At 40.4% G+C, this 15,157-nt stretch overlaps 3 long non-coding RNA genes across 4 annotated transcripts; all 3 read right to left on the bottom strand.

Annotated features, from left to right (window-relative positions):
• Positions 1 to 2,879: 2,879 nt before the first annotated feature.
• On the bottom strand, positions 2,880 to 5,220 carry LOC136183119 (uncharacterized). Of its 2 annotated transcripts, none has more exons than XR_010668937.1 (5): positions 5,089 to 5,220; positions 4,711 to 4,950; positions 4,468 to 4,616; positions 4,285 to 4,376; positions 2,880 to 3,753 (listed from the first exon to the last, which is right to left on the bottom strand). It is a non-coding gene; the product is annotated as an uncharacterized lncRNA (long non-coding RNA). The 2 variants fall into 2 exon arrangements; XR_010668936.1 differs by having other exon boundaries at positions 2,881 to 3,756.
• Positions 5,221 to 6,243: 1,023 nt separating this feature from the next.
• On the bottom strand, positions 6,244 to 7,220 carry LOC136183120 (uncharacterized). Its single transcript, XR_010668938.1, has 4 exons — positions 7,086 to 7,220; positions 6,727 to 6,882; positions 6,471 to 6,647; positions 6,244 to 6,373 (listed from the first exon to the last, which is right to left on the bottom strand). It is a non-coding gene; the product is annotated as an uncharacterized lncRNA (long non-coding RNA).
• A 1,305-nt stretch (positions 7,221 to 8,525) lies between these two features.
• On the bottom strand, positions 8,526 to 14,005 carry LOC136183121 (uncharacterized). The gene is made up of 2 exons (XR_010668939.1): positions 11,724 to 14,005; positions 8,526 to 9,005 (listed from the first exon to the last, which is right to left on the bottom strand). It is a non-coding gene; the product is annotated as an uncharacterized lncRNA (long non-coding RNA).
• Positions 14,006 to 15,157: the final 1,152 nt, after the last annotated feature.

Below are 15,157 nucleotides of genomic sequence, written 5' to 3'. Positions count from 1 at the left end.
AAATAATCACTTTTTCCATGTCATTTTCTGGTTCAAGTCAATTACTTTATTTATTCTTTTTCAAATTGGATTTTTTTTTATAGTCGAATTAAGAATTCGTGTTAGGGGAACCGGAGCACCCGGAGTAAACCTAAATAAGAGAGACAAGGATTAAAAGGCAGAAAAGGGAAAGCTAGGGTCTAATATTGATTACTTTTCAACAAATTGTGCAGTTGTTGTGCACTATTTATAATTTCAACAATCAACTTTATCAGCTTCAGTTTTTATAGAACTGAGGGAATAAGGTGATAAAGTGAAAGGTTTGGGGAGGGGGTGGAGCTAAAGGGGGAGATAAAAGGGGAGAAAATGAATGGTTGGTGAGGTATAAAGGGGGGGGCTTATTCTTTTTCTGTTTGATGAAGATTTTTGATGAAGACACTTTTACTTCTCTGGGACTTCACTTTTGATATCTGCATTTCTGTGGCTCCTTGAGGGGGGAGAGCTAGATCTCATCTCTCTAACCTCTGCAGAAGGTGGTGTGTTATTTCTAACATGTTCTTCCACCATGACCTCAGGCTTCACAATTGAATCGGTGGAGGACGAAGTTGCAGGAACTTTCTCTTTCTCTGATTTATTTTTCCTCCAAATAAGAAACCTAGCCTTACACTTTGTTAGATTTTCAGCTTCCATCTCACGTGCTGAATAATACTCATCATAATACTCATCCAACCTCCGGCAGTATTCTTCATAGTCTATGCCTTCGGCTTCCCACATGGCTTCTTTCTCTTTTATCTCTTGGAGGCCTTCGAAGGCCGTCTTCATTGCATCCTGGATTAGCCATTCGGTATATTCTTCTGGGGTAATTAATGCTTCCTCTTCTTCTTTCACCATATCATTTTTGTCATTCTTCTCTTCAGATTCTCTACACATATCCTTGGTCTTGTCTTGGACAGGAGCATCAGTCTGGGTAGAGGAATTGTCTCTAGGTGCTAAAGATGCTGCTTCCACAAGGACAGAGCTCGGGTCTTCTTGCTCAGCAAAGTTTTCCTCTGTATTAGCAAACTCAAAAAGTTCATCCATTTCCAAATGATTGCAAAGGGACGGAGTTGTGTCCATATTAATTATCCCCTGCTTTGTGTCGATCGTTACAACCTCACTGGAGCACATTGAGGTGGATGGAGATGAATCTTTAGGAAGGGGAGAGCTAGATCTCATCTCTCTAACCTCTGCAGAAGGTGGTGTGTTATTTCTAACATGTTCTTCCACCATGACCTCAGGCTTCACAATTGAATCGGTGGAGGACGAAGTTGCAGGAACTTTCTCTTTCTCTGATTTATTTTTCCTCCAAATAAGAAACCTAGCCTTACACTTTGTTAGATTTTCAGCTTCCATCTCACGGGCTGAATAATACTCATCATAATACTCATCCAACCTCCGGCAGTATTCTTCATAGTCTATGCCTTCGGCTTCCCACATGGCTTCTTTCTCTTTTATCTCTTGGAGGCCTTCGAAGGCCGTCTTCATTGCATCCTGGATTAGCCATTCAGTATATTCTTCTGGGGTAATTAATGCTTCCTCTTCTTCTTTCACCATATCATTTTGGTCATTCTTCTCTTCAGATTCTCTGCACATATCCTTGGTCTTGTCTTGGACAGGAGCATCAGTCTGGGTAGAGGAATTGTCTCTAGGAGCTAAAGATGCTGCTTCCTTTTCCATGTTAGATGGATCCATTGTGCTTTGTTTGAGATTAGACTTTTTCTGTTGAGAGCTTTTTGAAGTTTTCCCCTTCCTTCCTTTCTTTTTGTTTGATTTCATGACTGTTCGCTTTGATGAACTTCTCTGGGTTCAGTTAAAGGGATATAGTTATTCTGATAAATTTGACTGTCTGTTCACAATCTTGATCTGAAAATCCTAAATCTAATTATAAGCGAGTTATGGATTGTTACGTCACACATCAAAGCGTCTACTCAACCCTGTTGACACAATGATGACGTATGTTAGCGATCGTACGCGCCTGCGCAGTTTGGCACCGGAAGTACGGCGAGGTGCGCGAAACTATGCGAGGGGATTTACAACAAAATATTATGATACCTAAACCAGCTGACTTTGTCAAGTTGTAAAACACTTCCAGGTTCGTATGGTATTAGAAACTACAGAAGTTAAGAGCACAAGTCAGTCATCAGTGGTCATATTTATAAAATGTCAAACAAGAAGACAGCCGCTCCTTGAGTTTACATGGTGAAGTGAGCCGCCCCTAAATTTCAAGTGCCCACGTATTCTGATCTTTATGGTAAATGCTCCGGACTCCAGAGCGAGCAGGAGGAACAGACAGAGAGAGCGATGAAGTCAAGTGCTAAATGTCTAGGTCTTACCATAAAACTGACTATGAGATACACGTGTATGAAACGGGAGTAAACACAATACTGTTCAGGGAATAGCTTCGGAGGTCGGGGAAGTTAGTGTGAGAATAATACTGCGAGTCTGCGGTAACTTCCGTTTTTCAAAATAAGGTGTTCACAAGTAAAAAACAAAACAAAACAGTTTTTTTGGAGAAAACAATAATTATATATATTTTCTTACCTAAGTAAACAGTGATTCTGATATTGCACAGGTACTATGAAGTACTTTTACTGTGTGCTTTCTGAGAAATCCACTGTCAAAGTCCCTTATAAATCACTATAATGAGCCTTTTTTTCTGACTTTGATGTCTTGTAAAAACATTTTCCTCCATAAGTACACAATGATTCTGATATGGTTGGACTTAGTACTTCTTAGACTACATGCACAGGTACTATGAAGTACTTTTACTTACCATGAAACTTAGAATAGCCTTAACAACAACAACAACAACACAAAGCACTGTCAGTAAAATAGTGGTGGTATGAATTTCTATCACGCAAACTACTGGTGTGTATAAGGAATTATACAAACACAAGATTAATAACATACATAATCTTGAGAGTCACGTCTGTTGTATTCATTGTTGTTGTTGATGCTCTGTTTGTTTCTATCCATCTCTTTCTTTCTACATCTCCCTCTATCCCAGTTTACAAGCCCAGCCTAAATATTTAAAGCCTTTGAGCCCAGCGTAGTTTCAGCAGACGTCCGTTCAACATGAGTCCGGTTCTGCTTGCGGTTTCTGACTCCTAAACGCAGTTTTTTTCTTGCCACTGTAACTTCGCTAAATGTTGCTTAGTGCTCACATTTCAGACAGTCGAGCAAAATATAAGAAGGTAAAAACAACTGAATGATATGTAAAAAGCCAAAAATGAGTTTTATTTTGCAGAAATTACACAGAAACTTTATGGACACAAGCAGCCCTTTCCATTCATTCAGACTCAAAATAAAACAACAATTTAAACTTTTGTTTAACAGTTTCACTGAAGACATTTGATTGATTTATAAAGAGTGAAACAGAAGTGCGGATGTATAAATGTGTGTTGTACACATATTCGTCTGCCTGTGTCTTCCCTCTCACATGAAGGGTGTGGGGGTCTCTCAGCAAAGGGAGCTGATCTCGCTCTTGCTGCAGCCCCACTTGCAGCAGGCGTTGGACAGGCCCACCACCACGTCCCGGCCCTTGCGGTCAGCCTTGCGAAGGGCTTCCAGGATCTCCTCTGTGATGAAAGAACGGGCCTTCCTGCTAAACACGGTTGTCTCTGGGTGTGATGCTTAAATCTCTGGTCCCCTGGAGGAGACCCTCCACCACAAAGTTGTGACTCACGCCCTCTGAGGATTCATCCTGACGGGAGCTGAATGGGTCCTCTGAAGAATCTGCTGCACGGAAACGAGAGGAAGCGTCATAAAACATGCAGGCTTCTCTAATACAGGGGAAACAGTTTAATCATTTTCTGTATAAAATCAAATGTAGAAATGATGGAGCATGTGAGTGACACAAGCCGGAGGGACATGGGTAAGTTTACTGAATTATGTCCTGAAGTTGTACATTCATTTTATAGTATATAGTACAGTATAGTACCTGCCCAGTGTTTCCGAGTGCATACATAACAATAATAATAATAATAATAGAATGTACATAAGATCGGGGTATTAGATTTGTTTATTCAAATATAACATAAATAAATATAAATAATAAATCCAAATAATAGCATAACATGTTTCCCCTTTGGCATCTTACTACAGACTGTGACAGCCTGACAGAAAGCCAGTTGTGCCTTACTTTCAAATTATATACAGAGCGCTCATTTGACTGCTCCACAGCCTACTTGTTGCAAAGTTTGCAAGATGTGTTTGAACATTTTATTTTATGGGGCTTTCTGAAAAAATATTCCAATGCCCTATTACATGAGAAGGCCTCAGGATGGGGTCCGTTTATGGAGATCCTCAGGCAGGCAGCCAGGTGTTCACCTTGAAGCTGGTTTCAGGTCTGTTTTCACCTGAGGATAAAGCAAAGAAAATACCACAAACTGCACTAATATGAAGAAAATGCATGATTATTTGTTGTCCTGTTCAAGGTCATGCTCTTACCCTGTTCACCGTTGAGAAATCACGTTGTAATTGACACAGGAAACGGGTAAAACAAGTGCAATGCCTGCAAGGAGGCTCAGACAGGGGTAGAGGTTGGTCCACTCATCAAACTCGCTTGCCAGCAGACTCATGATCTCCTGGTTATTGTTCTTGAAACAACATTTGGTTTACCAAGGCATTAGTCTATGTGTGTGTATTGTGAACTGTAGTTGATTGTAGTCAGAATCAGCTTAATTGACCCACCGTGAATGCCCCAGGAAGGACATGATTTTTGAACGAGGACCACTCCTGCAGGACCTCATTCTCATGTTCAGGGCAACATTTCCTGGCAAGAGTCCGCAGATGAGAGATGTTGATTGTATCATCTTGTAGAGTGGTTGATTGCGGTGCGGGTCCCAAGATACTGAAGGCCCCAAGAATGTCCAGATCATGAAACCTCCTCTCCAGGTGTGTTTCCAGGCCAGTTATGTAAGGGTGGATGACCTACAATGAATAAATCAACATATTTTTAGAAAGAGCCTACACCCACTGTTACCTCCGTCATTAAGGGCCAGGCCATAGTCTATTCAGGAGTATAAATTCCATTTTCTCTCATTCATAGTTTCAAAATTGGACATTTACCTCTCGCTGGGTTCTGGCTCACTGCTCCTCCCTCAGCGCTTCATGACATCTCGCCCTCTCCTATTCCTCTCCTCCTCGTGCTGGCTCCGAGTCCTTGGGGATCATCGAGGTCCTGATGGAGGCGAGGCAGGCATGATCCAGGGAGTGGAGTCTGTCCAGCCAGAGACTGAATTGTGACAGGAACCTATATATAAAAAAGAAAAGATGCTGTTAAGTATTGGTCAGACCTGCAAACAACCCTCATTTCAATGTGTGAAATCAAACAGATTTGAATAAATAGATGATAATATAGATAATAAACACATTAAGCTTACCTGCTCCTTGATTTGTAAAAAGTTGACATTTGCTTTTTGAAAGATTTTGGACAGACATGCGAGGTGGGGCAAAACATCAGCCTGGAGGTAAACTGCTGCCGCTTTATCTGTATGTAGCACAGAATGTGTAGGGTCCCTTTGCCACTGGACATCTTCTCATCTCTGCCTCCTCTGCCAAGGCTCCAAGGAATGCACTCAAGTTCCTCAGTAGGGTCTCGATGACCCTGTGCTGAAAGAGCCAGCTTGTATCCTTCACTTCCTGAAAATGTTGCAATAAAGGACAGAATGATTAGTTATGAATAGACAGAAGATAACTACAATGGTATCAAATAACTATTACCTTTATTTTCAGATCACTGACACCCAGGGTAGCCGATGCTGCCCCGAGTGTTGCAGTACGATTTGCACTGTTTCTGAAAAATAAATGAAGTTCTTAAAGGTGGTCCCTATTCACCCCCATTGAATAGGGACCCCATTCACACGCCGCCAAAATGTATATAAAATCAATGAGTGACAAGCATGGGATACAACAGACAAAACAAGCTCACATAGGCATTAAATATTTACCTGTCATCACGGCTGCCCCCTCAGTCCCAAGTCCATAGAGTTTCTCTGTTGGGAGGCCCTTCCTCAAGATTACATCCTTGATGGCTGTCACAACACAGAGTCTGCTTTGCCATCGTCAATAGAGACCAAGTCCAGGAATTGACTGAACACATGTCCCTCTTTATCCAGGTATCTGAGAGAAAGCAAAGGCAAGTATTTAGTATTAAAAGTTCATTCGGACCAAGGATGTATGCAATTCTAAAATCAGACAAAATAAATGGTCCTATAGCAGACATGCAAATGAAGCAGTCTGGACATAGAGACATCAGTGCTAGCCTGGAAGTCGGCTCCTCGATGACTCCTGCTAAGATCTCAAGCATTCCGTCAATGATACGATGAGATCTATAATTATTCCTCTGGTCAATCTGACGTTGGGAAAAGTAAAATATAAAATATTTAAAAAATGTATTCATTAATGTTAAGATTGAATTAAATTTGAAATTATGGCTAGGGGACCTTTACCTTTAATCTCTTGAAATAGTTACATCCTAGAAGCTCAGCCAGGCTCAACAGCTTTGGGTAGTTTGTGTGGGGGGCCAGTTACTTTTTTAATGAGCCAGTAAAGGCCCTTGAACCCACCAATGATTGCCTCGTGCTCTAAAACAACAGTTGGCTCAGAGGAATCCATCATTGAGATGCCTGTAAATGACAAAGTTATTAAAAATGGATTTGAATATACTGAAGTTATTACAAAACGGCTGTTGAAATCAGAACCCACCAGATGAAACAAGAGGCCTGACATCTGATGCTCTCCTGGTGGTGCTTCAGTGACGTGCCGTTCCAAGTAATCTTTTCTGTATACAGTCACTCCGACCTCAAGAAAAGCTCTCTTTGCCCTGCCTTTCTTATTTGCAGCACAGTCAACAAAACATCCCTAAAAAGTAAAGCAATCATTGATCAAATTAGCTAAATATCCACAGATATACCTGTTAATTTATTCTTTTTTTGTGATTGAATTATGCACAACACAATAAGATCACATATAATAACAAGTAGCTAAGGAAATAAGAAAGAAAATGGGGGGAAAAAAAGATTATTCATGATAGAACAAATTATGCAGGTAAAAATGTAACTTACCATGCTGTGTGTGGTACAGCCAAGTTTTTGAGGCATTCTCAGCCACTCTGGATCAGTGCCTCTGTGCTTGATGTCCTGTCTACAAAGCACAGAAGAATAGAAATGAGGCCTATTTCTAAGGAAATGTGCTTTTCTGACCTGACCTGCTTCTGCATCTGTGTTTGCTGTTGTCCTCCTCTCCTATTTCTCTCTCTCCATTACCCACATCCTATCCCATCCTGACTCTCCCTAGCAGTGCTTTTAGCTCTCGCAGCAATGTGTACTGTGTAACTATATTAATAACCATATTAATTTTCACTGAACTCATTTACAGAATATAGCAGTAGAAATATAAAATATAAATAACATATGGAATGAAAATAAGATATAAAGCACATAGATATAAAGTATAAGAAATAGTTTGAAGAATACAGCCATGTACTGAGCTCATGTTAATAATAAATGAGTTACTGTATGTTCTGTACTAAAGCACAGAGAGTTGGGACCTGTTAATGATTTAAATAATTCAGGTTATATTTGTTTCATGTTAAGATGAAGTACTATCCACAATAAGCTGCTTAATTTTTCCTCACCCAAAATCTGAGATCATTTGATGTGGAATATCATTGTGTGAGTGAGTGAGAGAGCTGAAAATAGAATGATTACAATAAGGTTTATCTTCTTAACTTTGAATAGATGTTGATTACCTGAATACTGGACCTTTGTTGTCTGGGTAGTACACTGTTGAATTTATAAATGTAATCTTACACACAGATGAATACAGAAAAATAGATGAGAACAAAAAAAATGATTTAATGAATAACTGATATTTTCTCTCTTTCTTTGCCATCCTGAAGACCCCTCACTAAAAGTCCATGTTCTCCTGGATCCGTGTCACATGTTCGAGCTTCTTCAGAATGACATTTCAACAGTTGAAGTTCTGGTGAGAGAAGATCGCCAGCAGATAAGACAGCAGTACATGAAGGAGCTCCACAGGCTTCAGGAGGAGGAGGAGGGTTTGCACCTTGGAAGACTGTATTCATGCTTCAGCTGTTCAAATAAAAATAGATCTCCTCCAAACAACTTGCAATCAAACCATTTTCTTCCCATTTTAAAACCCTTTGTCCAGTTTAGATGGGAGAAGTTGATATTATGTGATATTGATCTGGGAAGACTACATTTCTAAATCATTTTTAACTGTGCTTTTATTCACAAGTTATTGATCTTATTTACTCTCCATGTATATTGATTTAAGAATGGGGCTGTGTTTAAGGTCATCATTTTGCAATGACTCTGTTCCATCCCATTTTAAGAAATGAACTGCATTAGTATTTATCAAAAGAATAAAAAGTTGTGTAAAAGTAGACTTCCTTCCCTAAGCTATTGAGTTGAGCATTAATGCACATTTTAGTCTTGTCATTTCAAATCTGAAATGTATACTCATAAGTAGACATAAAGGAGTGCATTTATATAGAAATATTTATTTAATCTGAAAAACAACATTAAAAAAAGTCTGTTTTTATAGCAGAGATTAACATGTTTACAGCTTGGTACAAAACAAACAAATAGGTGTGATTAGCTCATGTCTCGATCGACACACACTGTACGGGGGGTGAATGTTTTGATGACTCATCAGTTTTGATTTGATGAAGGATAAGAGTTATTCACAATAAGGCGTGTAGCTGACCAGCTTGACAGGCGGGCGCGGTGTAACGGTTTGTCAAGAGGCTTAAAACACGTCTCAGCTCTCAGTCTGTGGGTGTCATCACTCAGGCCATCCGGGGGAGACCTCCCTCACAGCGAGCTGTTGAAGAGAAGCAACCGAAATCCACCCCAGAAGAACCAACAAATACAGATGTTGTTGAAGCTCAGGTTTCTTCCTCTGTCTCTGCAGCTCTCTGGGCACCTCGACGGACCAGTCACCAATAATCCACACTGTGTCTATAGGAGAAATACAAAGGTGTTCAATTAATGCCTCAGACAAGACAAAATGTACAGTTAACTACATGTGACAGTTCAGGGTGTTTTTTTTGTTATTAGCCACATCTGCAGGAATAATATTGAACAAGGTAGCTGCAGCTCATCATAATAGATGCCAGTCTTAGACACTATTTTTTCTAATACTTAAATTTTTTGGTGTGAAGCTGACACTGTCCACAGACTCCATGACTTCACGGGGTTCAATAGAAAACAAATGTCTTATAATAAATGACAAAGGGTTTTTAATTGAGGATATGCTGGCAGAGGTAGGGGCATCACTGATCATCCCCCCACTAAAAACCGCCCCTCAGCTCAGCACATCAGACACTGGAAAAACTCAAGCTATTGCCTGCCTGAGAGTGTTGGTGGAGAGGATAATACGACGTGTCAAGGAATACCATATCTGGGATGGGGTTGTTCCTCTCTCCTTGGCCGGCTCCATCAACCAACTATGGGCAGTTTGCTGCCTGTTGACGAACTACCAAGGCCCCCTGGACATCAAAGGTGACAAGCCTGTCTAGCTGGTTGGATTTAGCACATTCCCCAGTTATTAATGACAATTAATCAAATGTAATGTATACATGAATTGTATATCTGTAATGTATATTATTTTGTTTATATGTTATTTACATTACAAATCAAGAGATTAACACATGAATTGTATATATGTGATGTTCATTATTTTGTGTATGATATGTTACTTATTTACATTACAAAGTCAAGAGATTAACATTTGAATAAAAAAGAAGTAAACACAGACCCTCACATCACATATTCCTCATTTTTATCTAAAATGGGATCACAGCATGTCAAGTAGAATAACTATTTAGTGCAGCATAAAAAACAGAACTGTAGTCAGTTACACAAATACATTTTAGTTTTAATTCATTAAAAGGCACATGTAAACATTTCATTTAACATTAATTAAACAGTCTTATTTACAAGGTTATGATTTTTCACTCAACAATTCATAAACTGCATTGATAGCACATACAGTACTCAATGTTTGGACTTGAGAAACACATCCATATAGATGTTGTAATAGAACATGTCAAGCTGCTGCCTCATTGAACGAATGGTGTCTTCATCCCTCCAGACCCTCTGAACTGTGAGATCTGTGTGTGTGCGTGTCAGTTACAAAGTCACACCACTCCAGTCCGCTGATGGCAAGTTGGCCCTGAACCTGCCAGTAATATTTATGACCCTTTTTAAGTGTGGCCTGACCTCTGACTGGTGTTAGGTGCTTAACCTCAGCAACAGAATCGGTACTGCAGCATTTCACTTCCACCAGTCCAAATGGTGGAGTTTCAGTCGGGTCAAAAACTTTGCCATCTGGGCTGACACCAAGGTGAGGTGCATCAGGGTGCACAATGAAGACAAATTAAACAAATCAGAAAACTGTTTTATTATGTCAGGCTCCTGCTTCAGACCCCTTTTCATTGCCAGGGTCTGTGGCGCTCCTTTAAGAATATGCGCTGCCAGGGCTTTTGCTGAGAACTCACCACGTACATGACATGCCTCCCTGAACCTGCTGGCAGTCACTCTTGGCTTTCGTACTGAGACCCACAGCGGGCTGACAGACTGTTGCCTGGTCTCAGCTTCTATGGCAGCAGAGAGTTCGTGAGACACCTTTAGGCTCTCAAGGTGGTAATGCTGCTCATAGTCAGCAGTAAACTCAAAGTCAGCTAGAAACCTGTAGCCTTCAACAGGCAGCAGAGGGAATTCTGGGGCATTTGGATGTTTCATTATTTCCCTAGTAGCCTCTAAGGGGCACTGGTATGATAGAACTGATCCGAAGGGCACAAGACCAAATTTGGACTCCACCATGGTGAGTTCCTCAAGTCCATGAAGAATCTTACAGATCCCCAGCTGTGGCTAAATGTCTTTCAATTTCTCTCCAACAGACATCACACCCGGGTCAGGAAGGGGCCCCACCACACAAGATTATATGAGGATTCATCAGTTATATTTTGTGTGTTTTTAATAGAACTGCCAACTGCAATTGTTTGCACACCTCTGCTGGAGACTCTGCTCTTCCTCTTCCTCCCATCAAGGTCCTGACCACCTCCCCCCCCTCTCTCAGCTCCTCATCAGCAGCTTCAAAGGACAGCCCACCCTCACCCTCACCCCGCTCACTGTCCCACTCTCACTCTTACTACCAGCCAGGTACAAAGAGAACTCTCCAGACTCCACATCAGAAAAGCCAGTGGACCAGACAACATCAGTCCCAGGATCCTCAAGGTGTGTGCGTATATACATAGATATATATACATATATACTGTACATTCTATATATTTATTATTATACTAGTCTATATTATAAAACATTTCATTATATTACACTATATTGTTCATATTGCACTATATTATACCATTTATTTATCATACCAAGTCACTTTAATCATCACTTGTCACTTTATCTTGTCATTCTCTTCAAATACTGTTTCAATTCTCAATTCCCCCCAGTTAACTTCAACATTCATTTTTGTACTGTATATACCCCCTGTTTTTATTTTTTATTTTTATTTTTATTTATCTCATCTATTCTGTTTAATGTGTATTTGAGCTTTCTTGTCTGTGCTGCTGTAACGCCCGAATTTCCCCTCTGGGGATCAATAAAGTATTATCCTATCCTATCCTATCCTAGATGTTTAGAATAACATTCATATGGTTGACTCACCTGAATATGCTGCATACAAGGTGGATTTTACACCTGATTTGACACCAACTTCAATTTTGGTTTCCGAACCACCATCTCATCCACTGACTCTGGCTGGATCCCCTGTTAAATGGCAACAAAGACATTTCAATTAATATAATATACAGGAAAAGATTAAAAGTTCCATTACAAAAGTTAAATTGTAGTAAGACACCAAATTGGGAGACAGTATATTGTTAGGGTTAAAATGTTTTGATTTCTTTTGACAGAAACAGAAGACATTGTGTAGTAGCCTACATCAGAATGGTGGGTGGCATAGATCAACTCTGAAAAAACAGTCAACCTAAGATAACTTGCAAATAATCACTTTTTCCATGTCATTTTCTGGTTCAAGTCAATTACTTTATTTATTCTTTTTCAAATTGGATTTTTTTTTATAGTCGAATTAAGAATTCGTGTTAGGGGAACCGGAGCACCCGGAGTAAACCTAAATAAGAGAGACAAGGATTAAAAGGTAGAAAAGGGAAAGCTAGGGTCTAATATTAATTACTTTTCAATAAGTTGTGCAGTTGTTGTGCACTATTTATAATTTCAACAATCAACTTTATCAGCTTCAGTTTTTATAGAACTGAGGGAATAAGGTGATAAAGTGAAAGGTTTGGGGAGGGGGTGGAGCTAAAGGGGGAGATAAAAGGGGAGAAAATGAACGGTTGGTGAGGTATAGAGGGGGGGCTATTCCAAGACTTCGCAGTCACAGCAACAGAGGAATCGCCATGGAGTATTTTTCTCCTCCTTCTTCTTGCCCTTATTTGACTTGACTCCAACTTGCTGCACTTTATTCATCCTCAGTTTCTTAAACCAGCTCCACCTATTTGACTTGACTCTGACTTGTTCGTCAGAAGTTGGCTGCACATTATTCTTTTTCTGTTTGAAGAAAATGCTCCACCACTTTGACTTCTTCTCTGCTTCTTGCTCAACAAAGTTTTCCTCTGTATTAGCAAACTCATAAAGTTCATCCATTTCCAAATGATTGCAAAGGGACGGAGTTGTGTCCATATTAATTATCCCCTGCTTTGTGTCGATCTTTTCATTGCTCCGCCACTTGACTGACTTCTTCTCTGGGACTTCACTTTTGATATCTGCATTTCTGTGGCTCCTTGAAGTGTCAATTTGTTTGCAAAGGCTTTTGAGAACATCTTTCAATGTCCTTATGACACCTTTGAACACCCCTCTGCATGCTCTGCAGTTTGGGCACTTGGCACAGGTACCAGCATGGACAACAAAGGGTTGTTTTAAATCTTTCATAGCCTTTAAGATAATGGAGTCATCGCCATTGGTGAACATATTGAGGAAAGCCTCTGCAAATGTGGGAGTAACTCTGATCGATGCGTCAGCACCAACCACTTCCCAGAAAGCCTCGCTGAAGGAGCCTTTTAAATTCTGTTCCATTTTTTCATTGTAGATTTTACTGGCCCTTCTATGACCTAAACCTAAGTTCAACTCGTTGCAAACGATATCATGAAAATACAGTGGAGCGACTGTCTCTACGGAAAATCTCAGCACATCTGCATACATGCTGGTCAGCTTCTTTTTCCCGTCCATGTCCAATATGCCTCTGCTTAAATCATTTTTTTGCCTCTTAGTAAGGCTGTCAAAGAATGACTTGAATATAATACAAAAGCTATTTTTCAGTAGCATTACTTTCTCAGCAAAGTGTTCCTCTTCATCATCCATTTCCAAATGATTGCAAAGGGACGGAGTTGTGTCCATATTAATTATCCCCTGCTCTGTGTCGATCTTTTCATTGCTCCGCCACTTGACTGACTTCTTCTCTGGGACTTCACTTTTGATATCTGCATTTCTGTGGCTCCTTGAAGTGTCAATTTGTTTGCAAAGGCTTTTGAGAACATCTTTCAATGTCCTTATGACACCTTTGAACACCCCTCTGCATGCTCTGCAGTTTGGGCACTTGGCACAGGTACCAGAATGGACAACAAAGGGTTGTTTTAAATCTTTCATAGCCTTTAAGATAATGGAGTCATCGTCATTGGTGAACATATTGAGGAAAGCCTCTGCAAATGTGGGAGTAACTCTGATCGATGCGTCAGCACCAACCACTTCCCAGAAAGCCTCGCTGAAGGAGCCTTTTAAATTCTGTTCCATTTTTTCATTGTAGATTTTACTGGCCCTTCTATGACCTAAACCTAAGTTCAACTCGTTGCAAACGATATCATGAAAATACAGTGGAGCGACTGTCTCTACGGAAAATCTCAGCACATCTGCATACATGCTGGTCAGCTTCTTCTTCCCCTCCATGTCCAATATGCCTCTGCTTAAATCATTTTTTTGCCTCTTAGTAAGGCTGTCAAAGAATGACTTGAATATAATACAAAAGCTATTTTTCAGTAGCATTACTTTCTCAGCAAAGTGTTCCTCTTCATCATCCATTTCCAAATGATTGCAAAGGGACGGAATTGTGTCCATATTAATTATCCCCTGCTTTGTGTCGATCGTTACAACCTCACTGGAGCACATTGAGGTGGATGGAGATGAATCTTTAGGAAGGGGAGAGCTAAATCTCATCTCTCTAACCTCTGCAGAAGGTGGTGTGTTATTTCTAACATGTTCTTCCACCATGACCTCAGGCTTCACAAATGAATCGGTGGAGGACGAAGTTGAAGGAACTTTCTCTTTCTCTGATTCATTTTGCTTCCAAATAAGAAACCTAGCCTTACACTCTGTTTGATTTTCAGCTTCCATGTCGCGGGCTGAAAAATACTCATCAGAATACTCATCCAACCTCCGGCAGTATTCTTCATAGTCTATGCCTTTGGCTTCCCACATGGCTTCTTTCTCGTCTATCTCTTGGAGGCCTTCTAAGGCCGTCTTCATTGCGTCCTGGAGGAGCCATACGGCATATTCATCTGCGTCAATTTCTGCTTCCTCTTCTTCTTCCACCATATAATTTTTGTCATTCTTCTCTTCAGATTCTCTACACATATCCTTGGTCTTGTCTTGGACAGGAGCATCAGTCTGGGTAGAGGAATTGTCTCTAGGTGCTAAAGATGCTGCTTCCACAAGGACAGAGCTCGGGTCTTCTTGCTCAGCAAAGTTTTCCTCTGTATTAGCAAACTCAAAAAGTTCATCCATTTCCAAATGATTGCAAAGGGACGGAGTTGTGTCCATATTAATTATCCCCTGCTTTGTGTCGATCGTTACAACCTCACTGGAGCACATTGAGGTGGATGGAGATGAATCTTTAGGAAGGGGAGAGCTAAATCTCATCTCTCTAACCTCTGCAGAAGGTGGTGTGTTATTTCTAACATGTTCTTCCACCATGACCTCAGGCTTCACAAATGAATCGGTGGAGGACGAAGTTGAAGGAACTTTCTCTTTCTCTGATTCATTTTGCTTCCAAATAAGAAACCTAGCCTTACACTCTGTTTGATTTTCAG

The sequence above is a fragment of the Labrus bergylta genome, chromosome 16 (genome assembly GCF_963930695.1).
Source record: "Labrus bergylta chromosome 16, fLabBer1.1, whole genome shotgun sequence".
NCBI lineage: Eukaryota > Metazoa > Chordata > Actinopteri > Labriformes > Labridae > Labrus > Labrus bergylta.
Note: the sequence above shows the minus strand (reverse complement) of the source record. Positions and strands in the feature narration are given on the sequence as shown.